Genomic DNA, 18,883 nt, shown 5'->3' on the forward strand with positions numbered 1-18,883 from the left:
GAGAGCGTGCAGAGACGATTTACTAGGATGTTACCTGGGTTTCAGCACTTAAGTTACAGAGAAAGGTTGAACAAGTTAGGTCTCTATTCATTGGAGCGTAGAAGGTTGAGGGGGGATTTGATCGAGGTATTTAAAATGTTGAGAGGGATAGATAGAGTTGACGTGAATAGGCTGTTTCCATTGAGAGTAGGGGAGATTCAAACGAGAGGACATGATTTGAGAGTTAGGGGGCAAAAGTTTAAGGGAAACACGAGGGGGTATTTCTTTACTCAGAGAGTGATAGCTGTGTGGAATGAGCTTCCTGTAGAAGTAGTAGAGGCCAGTTCAGTTGTGTCATTTAAGGTAAAATTGGATAGGTATATGGATAGGAAAGGAGTGGAGGGTTATGGGCTGAGTGCGGGTAGGTGGGACTAGGTGAGATTAAGAGTTCGGCACGGACTAGGAGGTCCGGAATGGCCTGTTTCCGTGCTGTGATTGTTATATGGTTATATATGGTTATAATCTGCATATTTTTAATATTTGTTTTATTACTTTTAATGCTTTTAATTCTTTTAATTCATGCATTATTTGCCCCAAGGTTTCTCTTATGTCTCCAGGAAATCTTCCACTTCCAGCCTCTTCCTGCTGTTCTTCTTTTTCCTCCTCATCTTCATCTGTGTTGTCCAGAGAATCCCACTCCACCTCCGATTCATTTTCACTTTCAGTCGTAGCTGGGATTTGTAGTTTGGTTTGCCCCTGTTTGCATATGCCCATTTCTTCATGCATGTGCAGTTCCTGCTGCTTCTTCTTAGAGGCTGTTGATGTTGCTGCAGTTTCCTGTTCTGCATCACCGGAGGCGAAGTGCACCTCACCAAGAAGAGGTCCAACCTGAGTACGAGTCTCCGTCATAATGGTCGGCCCTTTTTCCTTCACAACTCGTGCTGTCTTCAAAATAGTAGTTCTCTTCTGTTTCTGTTTAGGAGACATATCTAAAGACAATCCTGAGTAGTTTGTAAGTAATTTTTAGAAAGTATTTATTAACTTTTCTTCACAAACGTTATTTTACAGTTTTTTTACGGGAGAGCTGGATTTCCATGTCTCGATCCTACGTCATCACGTGACGTTCCCCCCCTTCCTATTCTTAAGAAATGTGTGATTTTTGACTTCAGGGAAATGTCAATACTCTAGATTTGTAAGCCAAAACACTGTGTTTTGTGCATTTTTCTTAATTAATTGGACAAAATCAAATGCATTTTTCATGAGCATCCCGTGGAAGTGATTGGGCTGTAAATCTGATCCCTTCCACAAAAGGAATTGTATTTTATTGATGCAGATTATGAATTAATTTTTGTCCATTAATATTTGTTGTATCTGTAGTGCTCAAAAGTATACAGAAATCTGTTTATAGTTCAATTTCACAATAAAGTCTGGAAAGTATAAGATAATTGAAATTTGTTTTTATTAAACATATGTCTGTTCCTACACTTTTTTGCACCAGTATGACTTGACCAAAGGAACCTCATATAGAGAATCACATTCCATTCTGTCGAACTACAATCATACTAAATGGGATAGATTTAGAACCATCACAATATGTAGTCTTACAGCCCAGCATATACTTGTGGTCTACCATTATAATCAGTGAGGAGTATAGAAGTGAAAGTAATTTTATTATCAAAGTACATGTATGTCATCATCCTGAGTTTTATTTTCTTGTAGGCATTCATTGTAAATACACAATAGAATCAATGAAAAACTGCACTTAGTTGAAGGGCATTACAGAACAATTGCCTGTGTACTTAAATGGTTATTGTTGAAACTCAATCTTTCCAAGCCTGTATACATTGCTGCAGGTTTTCTTCAGCTTTATATCCTCAACCCCAGCATCTTCTAAGCATCTTCACCTGTCAAATCCATGCTGACTTTCAAACATCCAATAACAGCAGACCTAGTCTAGTTCTACTTTATTACCTGTAGGAGGAAAGTTGTAGAAGGGAAAAATAACGGACAAGATTAATCAAATGGTAGCATGATTTTTTTTTTTACGAGGAGATCCTGATTGACCAGCTTTGAAGTATTAACAAAATGTATTGATGAAGACTGTGCAGTTGACATCTTCTACGTGGACTTCAGAATGGATTACCAATGTACCAGAAAGAAAGTTGGTTCAGAAGGTTAGAACCCTATAACTGGATTTAAAATTACCTTGGTAATTGGAGGACAGGACATGATAATGGATAGTTGTTTTGTGATTGGAAGACTGTGACCAATGATGCAAACCAATGTACATCAACTATTATGATTTAAGTATTGAAGATAAAGTCCACGTAGAAGACATCAACTGCACAGCCTTCATCAATACATTTTGTTATCCTGGAATCATTTTTCATGAAACTCCTTTGAACCCTCTCCAGTTTCAGCACATTCTTTTTCAGATAAGGGCTCAAACCTGCTCACAATACTCCAAGTGAGGCCTCTCCAGTGCTTTATAATGTTTCAACATTATATCCTTGCTTTTGTATTCAAGTCCTCTTGAAATGAATGCTAACATCACATTTACCGTCCTCACCACACTGACTCAACTTGCAAATTAACCTTCAAGGAATCTTGTACAAGGACTCCCAAGTCCCTTTGCACCTCAGCTTTTTGTATTTTCTGTCCATTTAGAAAATAGTCAACCCTTTCATTTCTTCTACCAAACTGCATGGCCATACACTTCCCAATACCGTATGTTACCTCTTTGCCCATTCTCCTAATTTGTCTAAATCCTTCTGTAGCCTGTCTACTTCCACACAGCTACCTGCCGCTCCACCTATCTTCATATCATTTGCAAACTTTGCAACAAAACCATCAATTCGATCATCCAAATCATTGACATATAATGTAAAAAGAATCCAACCAGAAAAGGCTCCCTTTATTCCCATTCTTTCCCTCCTGCTAATCAATCACTGCTTTATTCATGCTGGAATCTTCCCTGTAATACCATTTTCCATAATAGCTTGTTAAGCATCCTCTTGTGTGGCACCCTGTCAAAGGCCTTCTGAAAATACAAGTACACATCATCAACTAATTCTCCTTTGTCTATCCTGCTTGTATTTTTGTTTAAAGAATTCCAACAAATTTTCAGGCAAGATTTTCCCCTGAGAAAACCATGCCTATATGGCCTAATCTATCATGTACCTCCAAGTACTGTACCCTGAAACCACATCCTTAACAATCAACTCCAACACCTTCTCAACCACTGAGGTCATACTAACTAGACTTTCCTTTCTTCTGTCTCTCTCCCTTCTTGAAGAGTGGAGTGACATTTGCAATTTTCTTGTCTTCTGGAACCATTTCAGAATCTAGTGGATCTGAAAGATCATGACTAATACCTCCACAATCTCTTCAGCCACCTCCTTCAGAACTCTTGGGTATAGACCATATGTTCCAGGTGGCTTATCTATCTTCTGACCTTGCAGTTTCCCAAGAATCTTCTCTCTAGTAATGATAGCTTCACACACTTCATGCGCCCTGACACCTGGAACTTCCACCATACTGCTAGTGTCTTCCACAGTGAAGACTGCTGCAAAATACTTCTTCAGTTTGTCAGCCATTTCATTGCATTAGTACCCCTTCAGCATCATTTTACAATGGTCCAATAAAAATAATTCTCATCTCTCTTTTACACTTCATGTATCTGAAGAAACTTTTGGCATCCTCTTTAATATTATTGGCTAGGTTACCTTTGTATTCCATCTTACCTTCTTAAATGACTTTTTTAGTTGCCTTCTGTTGGTTTTTAAAATATTCCCAATCCTCTAACTTCCTACTAATTTTTGTTCTATTATATGCCCTCTCTTTATATTAGTTTTGATTTCACTTGTTAGCCACAGTTGTGTCCTCTTACTTTTTGGGATGTTTATATCCAGTGCTTTCTGAATTGCTTCCAGAAATTCCAGCCATTGCTATTCTGCCATCATCCCTGCCCGTGTTCTTTTCCAATCAATTTTGGCCAACTACTCTCCATGCCTCAGTAATTCTCTTTACTCCACTGTAATAGTGAAGCTAATCTGACTTAGCTTCTCCTTCTCAAATTTCAGAGTGAATTTGATCATATTATGATCACACACCCCTAAGGGTTCTTTTACCTTAAGCTCTTTTATCAATTACAGTTCATTACACAACACCCAATCCAGAATAACTGATACCCTAGTGAGTTCAACCATGAACTAAAAAAGCATCTCATAGGCATTCTAGAAACTCCTGCTCTTGGAATCCAGCACCAACCTAGTTTTTCCAATTTACCTGCATATTGAAATCCAACATGACTATTTTAACATTATTCATTTGGCATTCATTTCCTATCTCTCATTGTAATTTGTAGAGCACATCCTTACCACTGTTTGAGTGTCTGTATTCAACTCCCATCAGGGTCTCCTTCAGCATTGCCCATCCCCTTTTCTTTCTATCACTTTATCTCCGCACCTGCGCATCACCTCCATCTGGTCCTCCTTCCCCCTTTTCTTTCTTCCCTGGGCTTCTGTCCTCTTCTAATAAATTTCCCCTTCCCCACCCTTTATCTCTTTCTCCAATCAAGTACCTAGCACTTTATTTCATCCCTCCCCTTCCCGGTTCTACCAATCACTGTGTTTTTCCCTCCCCTCCCCCCACCTTTTAACTCTACTCTTTTCTTTCTCAGTTCTGATGAAGGGTCTCAGCCCAAAACATCGACTGTAACCTTTTCCATAGATTCTCCCAGGCCTGCTGAGTTCCTGCATCATTTTGTATGTTACCTGTGTTGGCATTAAGCCATAAGACATTAACTACTTTAAGTGTAATACCCTGATTTAAGACTTTCACCGCATCATTAGTAGCTTTCTGTACAAGCATTGTGTCCTGATAGCATGTTGGCCTTTCAGATAAAGATAAGGGGCTATGAAGTTCAACTTAGGAATGTTGTCTCAGGCAATCAGGATGGTGAAATTGGGAGAAGGTTCTAGGGAACGTAGGGCAGAGAGAGATTTGTAATAGACACTGGTGGCTCGTGGTCTTTTTTTTGTGGGAGATGGAGAGAGAAGTGCTGGCAATGGCAAGGAGTGCTTTGGTAGTCCAAGGAGTCCAAGTTGGGAAGTTCTAGTGTAACTCGTTGATACAGCTGAAAAGAGTAAATACACTTCCTTTATAATTGTATGCGGTGTACGATCTGTTATTTCTTGCCAACGGTTAATTGTGTATGGGCAGTATTTTACAACATCTGTTCAAATCTGGGTTCCGTTAATTTTAATCTTCCTGTTTGGTTATATCGAAATCATACCGACTCTAGACATATATTGTTTAAGAAAGGTGGCCTTCTCACCACTGAGCCAAGTTACTGTTAGCAGATCCCACTAACGAGCTAAATTTCCATATGAGCTGGGCGAGGGGGCTTCAATGTGGGGGCTATCGTCCGGTGATTCACTGAATGCCGTGTAATTGTTGTAAGAATCGATTACGTGGTTTGTGTGCTTTAAGTTTGTGCTTAAACTAGTGTCTGGGAAAGTGATTAAGGTACTTTATTATGGACATCATAGGGATTTATTATTGGTGCGATTCAAAGAGATAACCCACAAGTAATGCCTGTGCCCTGAGCGGAGTAAATACCCACAGCCCGAATGAATTGCTTATTAGAGTGTAACCATTGGGCAAAGTTACGCTGGGTGAACGGCGGTCGTGTTAGTTCAGACTAGCAGTGACATGACTGAACTTGCCTGATGATGTAAGGATACCAGGAGAGGCGGGGCTACAGGCATTCCATACTTTTAGGGAAGGGAGGCGTGTAACTGAGGATGAATACTTGAAGAACAAGTTGCTCTCATTTCTGCAAAGTCGGGAAGGAGTTGTCTGATGTGAAAGGTCTATTGGGGCCTTCGACAGGTGATCAAAATTCGGAGATAGTTTCAGCAATTACATCACAGGTGGACAAATGCCAAAGTGCACCAGTGGAGAGTCAAGGTTTTCAAGTCTCATATTCTTCCTCCTGATGGGGATGAGCGGAGCAGACTTTTCAGTTACTGGATGACAGGCAGTGCTCAGAAAATGTGAAAAGGCTGCAACTGATAGAGAGTATAAAAGGTCCGACTGCCGAGGTGGTGAGGTCCCATTGGTCATGTTTGCTACATGCAATCATTACAAAACGTTTTTGGCATGAAGGGTGAAGCTTATGATGAAGTTTAGGCACACATTCTAAGACAAAAGGAAGAAACCTTCTGCCTGCATTTTCAAACTACAAAGACAGCTTCATTGCTTGTGCCGTAAAGGGGCCATTCAACTAGATGAGATGCATCGTAAAAGGATGGAGCAAGTTGTGAAGAGCGCGCTGTCATGCGACGTGAATGCTTGAAGCATTCGACTGTCTCATGATATTTGCTGAGCTGAACAGAGAAGTTAGAGAGGAGGTAAATACGATGGAGGAGTGGGAGGCCTCCATCAGCAGGGCAAAGTCATCAGTAGTAGCCTCTGTTGCTGAAGCGACTCCTTACGGCACACAAACAGGGCTTTTGCAAGATGCAGTGAGAAACCTTCAAGCCAAAGTATCTCAGTTGATGTTGGCTGGTGCTGTCACCAAGTGTGACAAATCTGATAGGCAATTGGACCCACTGGTAGGACATAGAAACATAGAAAACCTACAGCACAACACAGGCCCTTTCAGCTGCTGAAAGAATTACTGACTAAAGCACCTGTGTTGACTTTTAGAAACCCCCAGTTGCCATACGTACTGCATACTGACGCCAATCATGAGGTTTTACGTGGTGTTCTATATCAGGACCAGGGAAAAGGGGTGAGACCTTTCATCAGCTGGAGTCTGTCACCCTCTGAACAAAACTTCCCAATGCAGAAGTTGATTTTTCTGGGATTGAAAAGGGCTCGGGTGGATAAGTTAAGTGACAATCTATGTGGTGCCAAGTTCGAGGTGAGGACTGACAGCAATCCACTGACTTAGAGTACACGTTGCCCTCGATGAAGCTGGATGCCAAAGGTCATTGTTGGTTGGCAGCATTGTCTGCTTATGATTTTGGCCTGAAATATTGGTAGGGGAGCTGGAATGTGGATGTGTTGTCATGACGTTTGCATGAGGTGCTGGAAATGAACCGAGAGTGGGAGAGCATTCCTACCTCTGGTGTTAAAGCAATGAGCCAGTTTTCTGCAATGGGGAAATCAGAGGCAAGGCTATGGCATTATAGAGCTGTGGATCATTTCGGGTCTTTTGGTTGCACCATTCCACAAGCATATTGCAACTTGACTGCTCTGGATACGAAGCAGTTGCCTGCCTTGAGTCCTGTGGAATTGGTAGTAGCCCTGCAAGGTGACCCCTGCATAGGTGCCATTTGGTCATTTGTTGCAGAAGGAGTCAAGAGGAGATATGATCAAAAGATTAGGTTCCCTCAACTGATGACTGGAGACAGAGTTTTAATAAGGAATTTGGGGCTACCAGGGAAACATAGGTTCGCTGACCACTGGTGTCTACACCTTATATAGTGAGAACGAGATGCCAAAAGTGGGTGTAGTTTTCCGGGTGAAGCCAGAAGACACGAATGGCCCCGTCAAAATTCTCCATTGGAATCACCTTTTACCCTAAGGGCAGGAGGTACGTGTTGACCCAGAACCTGACATGGAACCTACACCTAGTAGAACTCTGCACAGGAGGAGAATAGAAAAGCAATCAGTGGAAAGACCTAAAAAGGACCCAACCACTAAATGCTGTACAGACTCAGAGGATGAGGAAATAGGGGTGTGGTATATGTTCCCCTATGCACACTCCCCAGTATTGATGAAGAGATTCCAGAATCTCCCAACCCTGACTCAGATACAGTGGGGATACTAGCAATGGACAAGAGGATGCAATAATTGACAAGAGAGGGAAGCTGAGCTCCAATATAATTGGGGATGAAGCTGAGCTCAGTCAGGTGACAGGGGACCTGAGTTACTGGGAGGCATGAGTAATGGACAGGGGGAGACATCTCCAAGTAGACAGGAAATGTCCCAAGGAGTGCCTGAGGCTGAAGAAACTGAAGGTGAGTAAAGAAGTTCTCAGGGAGTCAGGAAACCCCCAGATAGGCTAGCATATGATGCACTGGGGAAACAGAGTATTGCACCTGTCCTCATAGTGAGATATGTTACTACCATTTACAAATGAGTTGGGGGTCCTGAAATTACAAAGTTCCTTTATATACTGTGTTATTAATAATGGTTTGATAAATTTCAAGTTCATGAGGATATGACTATTTTTGGTGGGCAGGAGAATATAATGCTGTGGTTGAGATTTTTACTGCTAATGCTGTAGGGCATTTCATTTAGGCAAGGCGTTTACTTGTATAACACTTGTTAAACACAAGGAAGTTCAAAGTGCTTTAGATAAAACAAGACATAGAAATCAAAGGTCAAATTCCAGACAATGTAAACATAGAAACAAAGAACAAGTCACAGTGCAGGAGATTCTATTTTAAAACTACAGCAAACTGTAAATTTGAAGCCTCAATTTAAAAGAGCTTAAAGTTGGGGCAGACTTCAGATCATCTGGAAGGTTATTCCAGATATGTGGAGCGTAGTAGCTAAAAGCTGCCTCCCCATGTTTAGTTGTGACTTTTGGGGACAGTAAGCAGACCCATCCCAGACAACCTGAGAGCTTGGGAAGGTTCATAACACAGCAGGAGATCAGAGGTGTATTTTGGCCCTAGACCATTCAATGCTTTAGAAACCAATAATAATGTTTTAAAGTCAATTCTCTGACAGACAGGAAGCCAGTGTAGTGATCTGAGAACTGGAGTGATATGTTCTACTTTCTTGATCATAGTGAGGATTCCAGCAGCAGCGTTCTGAATGACCTGCAGCTGTCTGAGAGATTATTTTTACAAAGACCTTTTAGTAGTTTTCTGCAGAAGCGGTGTGCCCTGCTGATAACATGTTTGGGTTTTGGGTAAAGATAAAGGGCTGTGACATTCAACTTAGGAATATTGTGTCAGCCAGTCAGGATGGTGAAATTAGGTAAAGGTTCCAGAGAAACCTGAGTGGAGAGAGATTTGTGATGGACACTGGTGCTCCTCATGGTCTTTTTGGTGGGAGATGGAGAAGATCGGGACAGACGGCTGTAGGATTCGATCTGATGGACAGATGGGATTGCAAGGAGTCCTTCGCGAGTCAAAGGAATCCAAGATGGGAAGTGAATAGTGATAAGAATTTAGAACTGTGAGTAATGGTCATACTCAGCTTTCGGACAATACAAGCTCCAACAATGTGCACATTTAGACTGGTTTAATTGCAATGGGCCCTTTTATTTTTTTCCTTTTCTATTCTTTTTAATAACTGGTTGATAAAGCTGAAATTAGTAAGTATATTTTCTTTATAATTGTATGTGGTGTACGATCTGTTATTTCTTGCCGATGGGTAATATTTACACACCATTTGCTCAAATTGGGGTTCGGTTAATTGAAACATCCTAACTCTGCTGTTTGGTTGTATCGAAATCATACCAACCCTAGACCAGGGGTCACCAACCTTCTTTGCATCGCGGACTGGTTTAATATTGACAATATTCTTACGTACTGGCAGACGGGGGGTGGGGGCGGGGTGTTAAACACGACCGGAATACAGCGATACTTGAAGGAGGTTCCTTATGTGCAGTGTATTCCGCAATTTAGTTTTTGTGGCTCTCAGCGCTTGCTCTGTCCCGCTTGCTCACATTTTTTCCGCTCAAAAAACTCAACGGGTTTGTCTTTAAGTGCAGGGTGCTTGGACTCAAGGTACCGAAGGAGTTTTCATTGCCTCATTAGAGAGCCTCCCCGCCCGAACTCCAGCTTCCCGCCTGCCCGCCGCCAGATGGCTTGGCCAGGTGAGGCTAGTCGTGGGTGGGGTGAGAGGACAATGTCAGGGCTGGAGGTCCCCGTACCAGGGCTGTGGCGGGCACAGTCCGGAGAGAGTGACCAACCGACTGAGTGAGGCGTGCGACAGGGTGCATACCCACCCCCCCATAGGATCTATCGGCCGACAAAAGTTTGGCTTGAAGGATGACTTTCATCCATTGCAGCCAGGTAACTGCTCTGTTACTTACGAATCCCTGAGCCTGAATTAGGTCGTCTGCGAATATTTTTTTTTAAATATTTTTTTATTAGTTTTTCTATACATTTTACAAATTAAAAACCCCAAATCCCAATGAGGAACATTAATACAGTGCAAAATTAAGCATACAATGACAATATGCTACAAAGGAAGAGAATTTGACAAAAAAAGCACCTAATTTGAAGACACGTAAACTTAGTATCCTCCCCAAGCCCCACAACACAAAAAAAAAACAACTCCAGACCAACGACAACACAATATAGAGAGTATAAATCAGGACAATCAAACTCCCAGACTGTGAATACACTTAGCAACAGAGGATAATAATGCCTACTACCAGAAAAAAAAAGGGAACTGAAAGCAAGGGACCGAAAAGGAAAAAAAAAACCCTAGTCAAGAGGAAGGTTATGAAAGTACTCAATAAAAGGTCCCCAGACCTTATGGAACTTTAGATCCGAATTAAGAACTGAATAATGAATTTTTTCGAGGTCCAAGCAGGCCATGATGTCGTTAAGCCATTGTGCATGAGAGGGCGGGGCAACATCTCTCCATCTAAGGAGGATCAAGCATCTAGCCAGGAGAGAGGCAAAGGATAATATTCGGCATTTGGTCGGACTCAGACATAAATCTGTCTCGCCCCAGAAACCGAACAAAGCAATTAAGGGGTTTGGTTCTAGGTGCTGATTCAGAATACACGATAACGTAGTGAAGACATCTTTCCAAAATTTCTCCAAGCTAGGACAGAACGAGTACATATGGATGAGAGAGGCCACGCCCCTCTTGCATTTATCACAGAGCGGACTAATATTAGGGTAGAATCGAGATAGTTTAGATTTAGACATATGGGCTCTATGAACGATCTTAAACTGTAAAAGGCAATGGCGAGCACAAAGAGAGGTTGAGTTAACTGATTTGAGAATCAAGTCCCAGCTCTCATCGGATAAGGAGGTATTTAAATCCTGCTCCCAGGCCATTTTAATTTTATCCACAGGGGCCCGTCGTAAGGCTGCTAATTTATCTCGAATAATTGATATTAAACCTTTACCTAGTGGATTAATGGAAAGAAATAAGTCCATAGCATTTTTCGCATAATTTCAGGAAAGTTAGGAATTAAAGGAGCAATAAAGTGTCTAATTTGGAGATATCTAAAAAAATGAGCATTGGGCAGATTGAACTTAATAGAGAGCTGCTGAAAAGAAGCGAAGCGATTATCAATGAAAAGATCTTCAAAATGTCTAATGCCCTTCCTATACCAAACATGGAATGCTGAATTATACGTAATAGGTAAAAAAAGGTGATTATGTGCGACAGGGCTGGAAGCGGAAAAACCATAGAAACCATAGCATTTCCTAAACTGAGCCCATATACGCAAAGTGTGTCTAACAAGAGGATTAGCTATTAATCTGGACAGACTACTAGGGTGTGCAGAGCCAAGAAGTGCAGAGATAGATAATTCTTTAGTGGAGCTCAACTCCATTGCCACCCAATTAGGGCACTCGGGTTGGCCGTGGAAGAAAGACCAAAAGATAGCACAGCGTATATTAGCTGCCCAATAATATAAACGCAAGTTAGGTAAAGCCATGCCACCCTCTTTTTTAGATTTGTGGAGATGGATTTTATTAATTCTAGAGCACTTATTCTTCCACAGATATGACAAAATAATAGAGTCTAAGGAATCAAAAAAAGATTTAGGAATAAAAATTGGGATAGATTGAAATAAGTATAAAAATTTGGGGAGAACATACATTTTAACAACATTAATACGACCTACCAAAGACATAGATAGAGGTGACCATTGTACCAGACTCTGTTTTATAGTATATGAAAGATTGGCAAAGTTTTCACAAAAGAGATCTTTAAACTTCCTGGTGACTGTAATTCCAAGATATGTAAATTGATTATGGACTGCTTTAAAAGGGAGATCACGAAATGTTAGTTCTTGTGCTTCTTTATTAATTGGGAAAAGTTCACTCTTATGTAAATTAAGTTTATAGCCAGAGATCTGGCTAAACTGGTCAAGAAGTGAAAACATTAGAGGTAAGGATGTAGACGGATTTGAGAGAAAGAGTAATAAGTCATCAGCATAAAGAGAAACTTTATGCTCAACACCCCCTCTCCAAATCCCGGTCAATTCAGGACAATTTCGAAATGCTATCACCAAAGGTTCTATAGCCAAATCAAAGAGAAAGGGACTTAAGGGGCATCCCTGACGGGTGCCACGTTTGAGATTAAATACCTGGGATTTCTGAAAATTAGTTAAAACAGAAGCAGTAGGACACAGGTACAGCAATTTGATCCAAGAGATGAAACTTTGACCGAGGTCAAATTTTTCCAAGACTGCAAAAAGGTAGTTCCACTCTATACGATCAAATGCTTTCTCCGCATCAAGCGAAATAACACATTCAGGAATCCCAGTTGGAGGTGAGTGTAAGATATTGAATAAACGCCGAATGTTATAAAAAGGGAGATGGTTTTTAATAAAACCTGATTGGTCATCGGAGATAATGGAGGGAATAACGGTTTCTAATCTATGAGCCAAAACTTTAGCTAAGATCTTTACATCAACATTGAGCAAAGAAATCGGCCTATACAAGGAGCACTCTGCTGGGTCTTTGCCCTTTTTTAATAGAAGAATAATAGATGCCTCATTGAAAGAGGGTGGCAATTTGCCGTAATTAAACGAGTCAGATAATACTGAAAGTAACTGAGGGGAAAGAAGTGAGGAGAATGATTTATAAAATTCTACAGGGAACCCATCAGGTCCAGGAGATTTCCCTGAGGACAGTGCAGAAATTGCAAAAGATATTTCTTCTGATGATATAGGCGCGTTAAGTTTGGCTTTAAAATCAGATGAAAGTGAAGGAATATTCAGATTCTTTAAAAATTGATCAACAGAGATATTGTCATTCAAAGATTCAGAGGAATAAAGCCGAGAATAAAAATTTTTAAATGCGTCATTAATTTCTAAATGATCCGATGTAAGGTCTCCGTTCTCCTTCCGGATCTTTGTAATATGTTGTTTGGCTTTGGAACGCCTCAGCTGATTGGCTAGAAATTTACCAGACTTATCCCCATGAATGTAAAAGCGATTCTTGCTTTTGAGAAGTTGGCGTTCGACAGGTTGAGTAGACAGAAGATTAAATTTAGTTTGGAGTTCAACGCGCTTCTTGTATAGTTCAGGGTTCTTAATTTGAGCATATAGTTGATCCAATTCTTTAATCTGGTTAATGACGTCTAATCGATCTGCACAGGATCTTCTGTTGAGATTTGCTGTGTAAGAGATTATTTGACCCCTCAGATATGCTTTCATGGCATCCCAGACAATCTGGGATGGCACTTCAGGTGATGTATTAGTGTTAAAATAAAAGGTTATCTGATCCTTAATAAATTTTAAAAGATCATCATCCGATAATAAAGTTGAATCAAACCGCCAGTGTTTATTCCTCTGAGGGAGACCAGGAAAGTTCAGAGAGAGAGTAATTGGGGCATGGTCAGAAATCAGTATACTCTGATAGTCACAAGAGTGGGCAAATGGAATAAGTTGGTTATCGAGTAAGAAATAGTCAATTCTAGTGAAGGTATGGTGAACATGTGAGAAAAAAGAATAATCTCTCTCAGTAGGATGAAGGAAACGCCATATATCAGAGATACCAAAATTAGAGAGAAACGATTGGATAGCTAAGGCAGATTTAGTAGGTGATCTGGTAACAGAGGACGATCGATCCAGATTAGGATCCAACCAACAGTTGAAGTCACCACCCAGTATAAGAGAGTATGAGTTTAAGTCTGGTAGTGAGGGAAAAAAATGTTCAAAAAAGTTAACATCATCAAAGTTGGGGGCATACAGGTTTGCTAGTGCAACTTTAGTGTTATATAGTTTACCAGAAACAATAATAAAACGGCCATTTGTATCAGATATTTTATTATGGAGTTCAAAAGGAATATTTGAGTTAATAAGAATGGAGACTCCCCTAGCTTTAGCAGCAAAGGATGAATGAAAATGCTGACCCGCCCACTTTGACAGAAGCCGGGAGTTATCAAAACAACGAATATGAGTTTCTTGAAGGAAAGCAATGTCAGCTTTGAGTTGTTTAATATATGAGAATACCTTCCTCCTTTTAACAGGGTGATTCAATCCCTTTACATTCCAGCTCACGAATTTAAGTGCACTAGCCATTATCAATTACTAATGCATAAAAGGCAGCAGGCATATAAAAAGTCAAGCAATACAATAGCAGTCTGGGAGCAGAAATGTAAACATAGATTCTTAAAATCAAAACATAAACATGTCCTAAGCAATAAAGAAACACAAAAAATACAGCGAGTGATGTTGGAACTGGAAAATCTACCCCACCCACACAACCCAAAACTAGACGGCTACCAAAAAAAGCAGCTAGCTCTACCAAAAAAATTAACTCAAATACAACTTCCGGATCTGTGTCATTAACAGCAGTTCCGTATAAATACTATAGCAAATAGTAACTAGTTTATGCACTAGAAAACATAACTACAAATTGGAACATCTTCTGCAGAAATATAAGACTTAATACAGAGAAAATCGGAAGAAAACCAAAACTAACCTACCCGCGAAAAATTATAGAAGAACAAAGTAAGAGAAAGGGGAAAAAAAGGGGAGGGAGGGGAAAATTATAAATTCAAGAAGAGTACTTATCAACCATTTACAGAGAGGAGAAAAAAAATCAGAGACTAAAAAAAGGGTGAAGATAGATAGATAGATAGATAGATAGATAAATAAATAAATAATTTTAAAAAATCAGCAATTAAACTGTGAACCAACAAACAGGGAGGCCTTCACTAAAGACTTCAAACCTCCAAAACAAGTTAGAGTCAGTTGTAGAACTCTATAGATAAAGTTATACAAGAATAAAATAGATTACACAAGTACTATTTAAACGTCCGTAGGGAAACATTAAGCACAGAATGTCTATTTAAAAAAGACACACCAAATCCAGGGAGAGATTGTCAACAGCCCTTAGAGTTTCAATGAATAATATCTGAGTGATTCAAGTAAAGTCTGAGTCCAGAAAAAGTAATTTTACTACGAGAAGTACTTATCCACTATTTTAGGAGGTCCGATCGGGTTCTGAAGATGACTGGATAGCCGGAAGACTTGCCACAAATGCTTCAGTCCCCTTCACTGACTTAAACCACTTATATTTTCCAGTATTAAGCTTGATTCGTAAATCGGCAGGAGTGCGAAGGGAGGGTTTGAAACCACGATCAAAAAGCACTTTCATTACGCCTTTAAACTCAGCGCGCATCTTTAAGGTCTGGGGTGCAAAATCTTCCACAAAGCGAATGATTGTATCCTGGAAAGTAAAAGAATCTCTGTGACGTGCCTCCATAATCAGACGGTGTTTTACCTGGTATTGATGGAAGCACAAAATTACCGGTCGCGGGCGGGAGCCCAGAATTCCGGGGGGAACGTAGACCCTGTGTGCCCTTTCGAGCTCAGGCGGTTCGGAAGCAAATCTTTCCTGAATATCTCACAGAGAAACTGGGCAAAAATCTTCACGGTTGATCCCTGTTCGGTGGCCTCTGGCAACCCAAGAATTCGGAGGTTACAGTGTCTGCTGCGATTTTCGAGATCCACCATTTTGGAAAGAAGTTTGTTAGATTTTTCCTCTAGGCTGGAACAGAGAGTCTCCAAGTATCGAACACGACTTTCTAAATCTTCAGAGGTCGAATCGATGCGAGATAAGTGTTCAGCATGTTCGTCCACTCTATCGTTGATCCGATCCAGTTTGGCTTCCAGCTGTTTGAAAGCGGTTCTAAATTCCTTGAAAATTTCGTCTCGGAGCTGTTCGAGTGCAGTGCGGGTCTCAGCCGAGAGAGCCGGAGCTTCCTTTCTCCCAGATTTAGAACTCTTGCTAGACATTGTAAGGTAGATGTATTCACAGGCAAGTAAGAGAAACCAAAAAAGTTCCTAACTAAGGTTTAAAAAATGGAGACATTTAGTGCAAAGATAGTGACAATAACGGAACAAAAGTTCGGAGCAGCTAAGCAATCGCCATCTTACCGGAAGTCCGTCTGCGAATATTTTAGCACCGGGTTCCCCACGAACATTCGGTGTGCTAAACAGGTTTAGAGGCGGCGCCCATCTGTCCACGCTCCTGGCTAATAGCAACAGCACTTCCTGCCAGCCACATGAGGCGGCTGGTCACCTGAGGCCAACCAGTGATCCCTGGTGCGAGGGTATCATTGCGTTTAGGCAACTGATGACCTTGTGTGAGTTATAATCTCACCTGCATTCAAGTTCAACAGTGCGCGTTCAACAAGGTGCAGCTGACTCATATCGCCAAATCATATCGTTTCCTCGCGGCCGGGTGGTTGGGGACCACTGCCCTAGACGTATATTGTTTAAGGAAGGTGGCCTTCTCACTGCTCAGTCCAGTGGCTGTTAACAAGTCAAGTGTCTATATGAGCCTGGTTGGTGGGTTTCATGAGCAATAACCTGGTACTTCACAGTTGTCTAATACTCTAACTCTTAGCTTTCTGTTCTCGCTTAATTCTTTGAGGTGGGTTTTGTGATGGCATTGCCATCATAATTTTGTGTTGCACCTGGAACATTTGTGATGGTGGTGGTGGACAGAGAAGGGGATAATATCCCAGAAGCAGTACCAATATGTGATGCTGGTGGTTATTCTGTTCTCTGAACAATTCTCACAAAGGTAGCATCCATCATTAAGGATGCCCATCACACAGCAGATGCCCTCGGTGTTTCAGGAACAGCTTCTTCCCTCCTCCATCAGATTTCTGAATGGACAATGAATCCTTGCTATTTACCTTCTCCTTTCCATTTGCACAACTTTTTTATACATTTCTTACTGTTGTTTGTAGTGTAATACTCTGGTTCATATTTTTACTGCTATGCTATATGTATTTCATTTAGCAGATCTGTATGAGCAGTCTGTACGGCTGGCTCTAATGTTGAAAATATGGAACGTGTGCCATCCAGTTAGGATGGTAGAATTAGGGGGAGGTTTTCTTGGTGAGGGACACTAAGGTTGGTGTTTTTTTTTTGGTTTGGCAGGAGATAAAGAGAGAAGACGCTGGGGAGAACTCGTTGTAGGATATAACCTGGTAGGAGACCTGTTTGTTTGAGATTGATGCGAGCAACATTCGGAAAGTGGTGTGTGTTTTCACCGAGAGCCAAACAGGTGAGTGACAGAGAAGTTCAAGATGAGCTCCAATTTGTGCACTTTGTTTCATTAAAATGGGCCCTTTTATTTTTGTTTTTCTTTGCTAACCCTTTAATTAAGTTAAGATTTGTAAATATAATTCCTTTAATCGTATGCAGTGCCTGTTAAATTGTGTCACTAATTTGCAACAGGGTAGCAAATTACACAGCATCCTCACAAACCGGGGTTTGGGGCAGGAGAGCCATTTTAATCTCACAAGTTTGGCAGGACTGGAGAGTGTTTTCCCTAGACTGATGCAGCCAAGGAAACCAGGGGGTTTCATTAGTTTGTGTTATTATCATCAATAGTAGTGTAGTACTGCCACAAAACAACAAATCATGACATATGCCAGTGATATTAAACCTGATTCTGCATCTGATAGATTGGTGTGATGCCATCCCACTTTGCCAAAATCTAGCAAAGCCTTGTATACTGAGAGGCTTGCTTTATGTGGGGTCTAGAATACTTGAGAGACAGAAAGGTACCCGGCTGATAAATCCTGAGCATAACTTTCTGTTCCACCTTGTATTGGATGAGCACTGATTTGCCATTGAACTGTACTTCACTGCACTTCTTTCTTTGTCCCATACTAACTGTGGCCATCATTTACACAATCTGAATGTTTTTCCTGATCTGTTGCAAAATCTCCCAAAACACTCATTTCTAATCCAAAATATTATATACTCTATAGTCAGGGGTTCAGACTGGCGATTCTGTGGACGTAAGAAAGAAACTCGGATGGTAGTTTGCCTCCCAGGTGCCAGGATCCGGGATGTCTCTGATTGCGTCCAAGACATCCTGCGGTGGGAGGGAGAACAGCCAGAGGTCGTGGTACATGTTGGTACCAATTACATAGGTAGGAAAAGGGAAGAGGTCCTGAACGAAGACTACAGGGAGTTAGGAAGGAAGTTGAAAAGCAGGACCTCAAAGGTAGTAATCTCGGGATTACTGCCTGTGCGACGCGACAGTGAGAATAGGAATAGAATGAGGTGGAGATAAATGTGTTGCTGAGGGATTGGAGCAGGGGGCAGGGATTCAGATTTCTGGATCATTGGGACCTCTTTTGGGGTGGGTGTGACCTGTACAAAAAGGACGGGTTGCACTTGAATCCCAGGGGGACCAATATCCTGGTGGGCTGGTTTGATAGAGCTATTGGGGAGGGTTTAAACTAGTTTGGCAGGGGAGTAGGAATCAGAATGTGAGTGCAGGGATTAAGGTAGAAGGACAAGGGCATGATGCTAAGAGTTCTGAGTTGATGAGGAAGGACAGGCAGGGGACAGAACATAATTGTAGCCAGTTAAAGGGGTTGAAATGTGTCTGTTTCAATGCTAGGAGTACTAGGAACAAGGAGGATGAATTTAGAGCATGGATTAGTACGTGGAGCTACAATGTTGTGGCCGTTACTGAAACTTGGTTGGAGGAAGGGCAGGATTGGATGATGCAGGTCCCTGGGTTCAGGTGTTTTAAAAGGAATAGGATGGGAGGTAGAAAAGGGGGGGCACGAGTGGCATTGCTGGTCAGGGTTAGTATCACGGCTAAAAAAAGGGAGGACGCTGCAGAAGGAGTGTCCACGGAGTCAGTCTGGGTGGAAGTCGGAAATAGGAAGGGATCAATCACTGTGCTGGGAG

The 18,883-nt window shown here is 41.3% G+C and overlaps 1 long non-coding RNA gene across 1 annotated transcript in view; it reads left to right on the forward strand.

Moving 5' to 3' along the window:
* LOC140726748 (uncharacterized) overlaps nucleotides 1-18,883 on the forward strand; it is a 67,839-nt gene that overhangs the window by 17,541 nt on the left and 31,415 nt on the right. The window contains exon 2 of the long non-coding RNA XR_012098708.1: nucleotides 17,108-17,234. This is a non-coding gene — a long non-coding RNA (uncharacterized lncRNA). The remainder of the gene's footprint in view (nucleotides 1-17,107; nucleotides 17,235-18,883) is intronic.

This window comes from Hemitrygon akajei, chromosome 4 (genome assembly GCF_048418815.1).
Source record: "Hemitrygon akajei chromosome 4, sHemAka1.3, whole genome shotgun sequence".
Taxonomy (NCBI): domain Eukaryota; kingdom Metazoa; phylum Chordata; class Chondrichthyes; order Myliobatiformes; family Dasyatidae; genus Hemitrygon; species Hemitrygon akajei.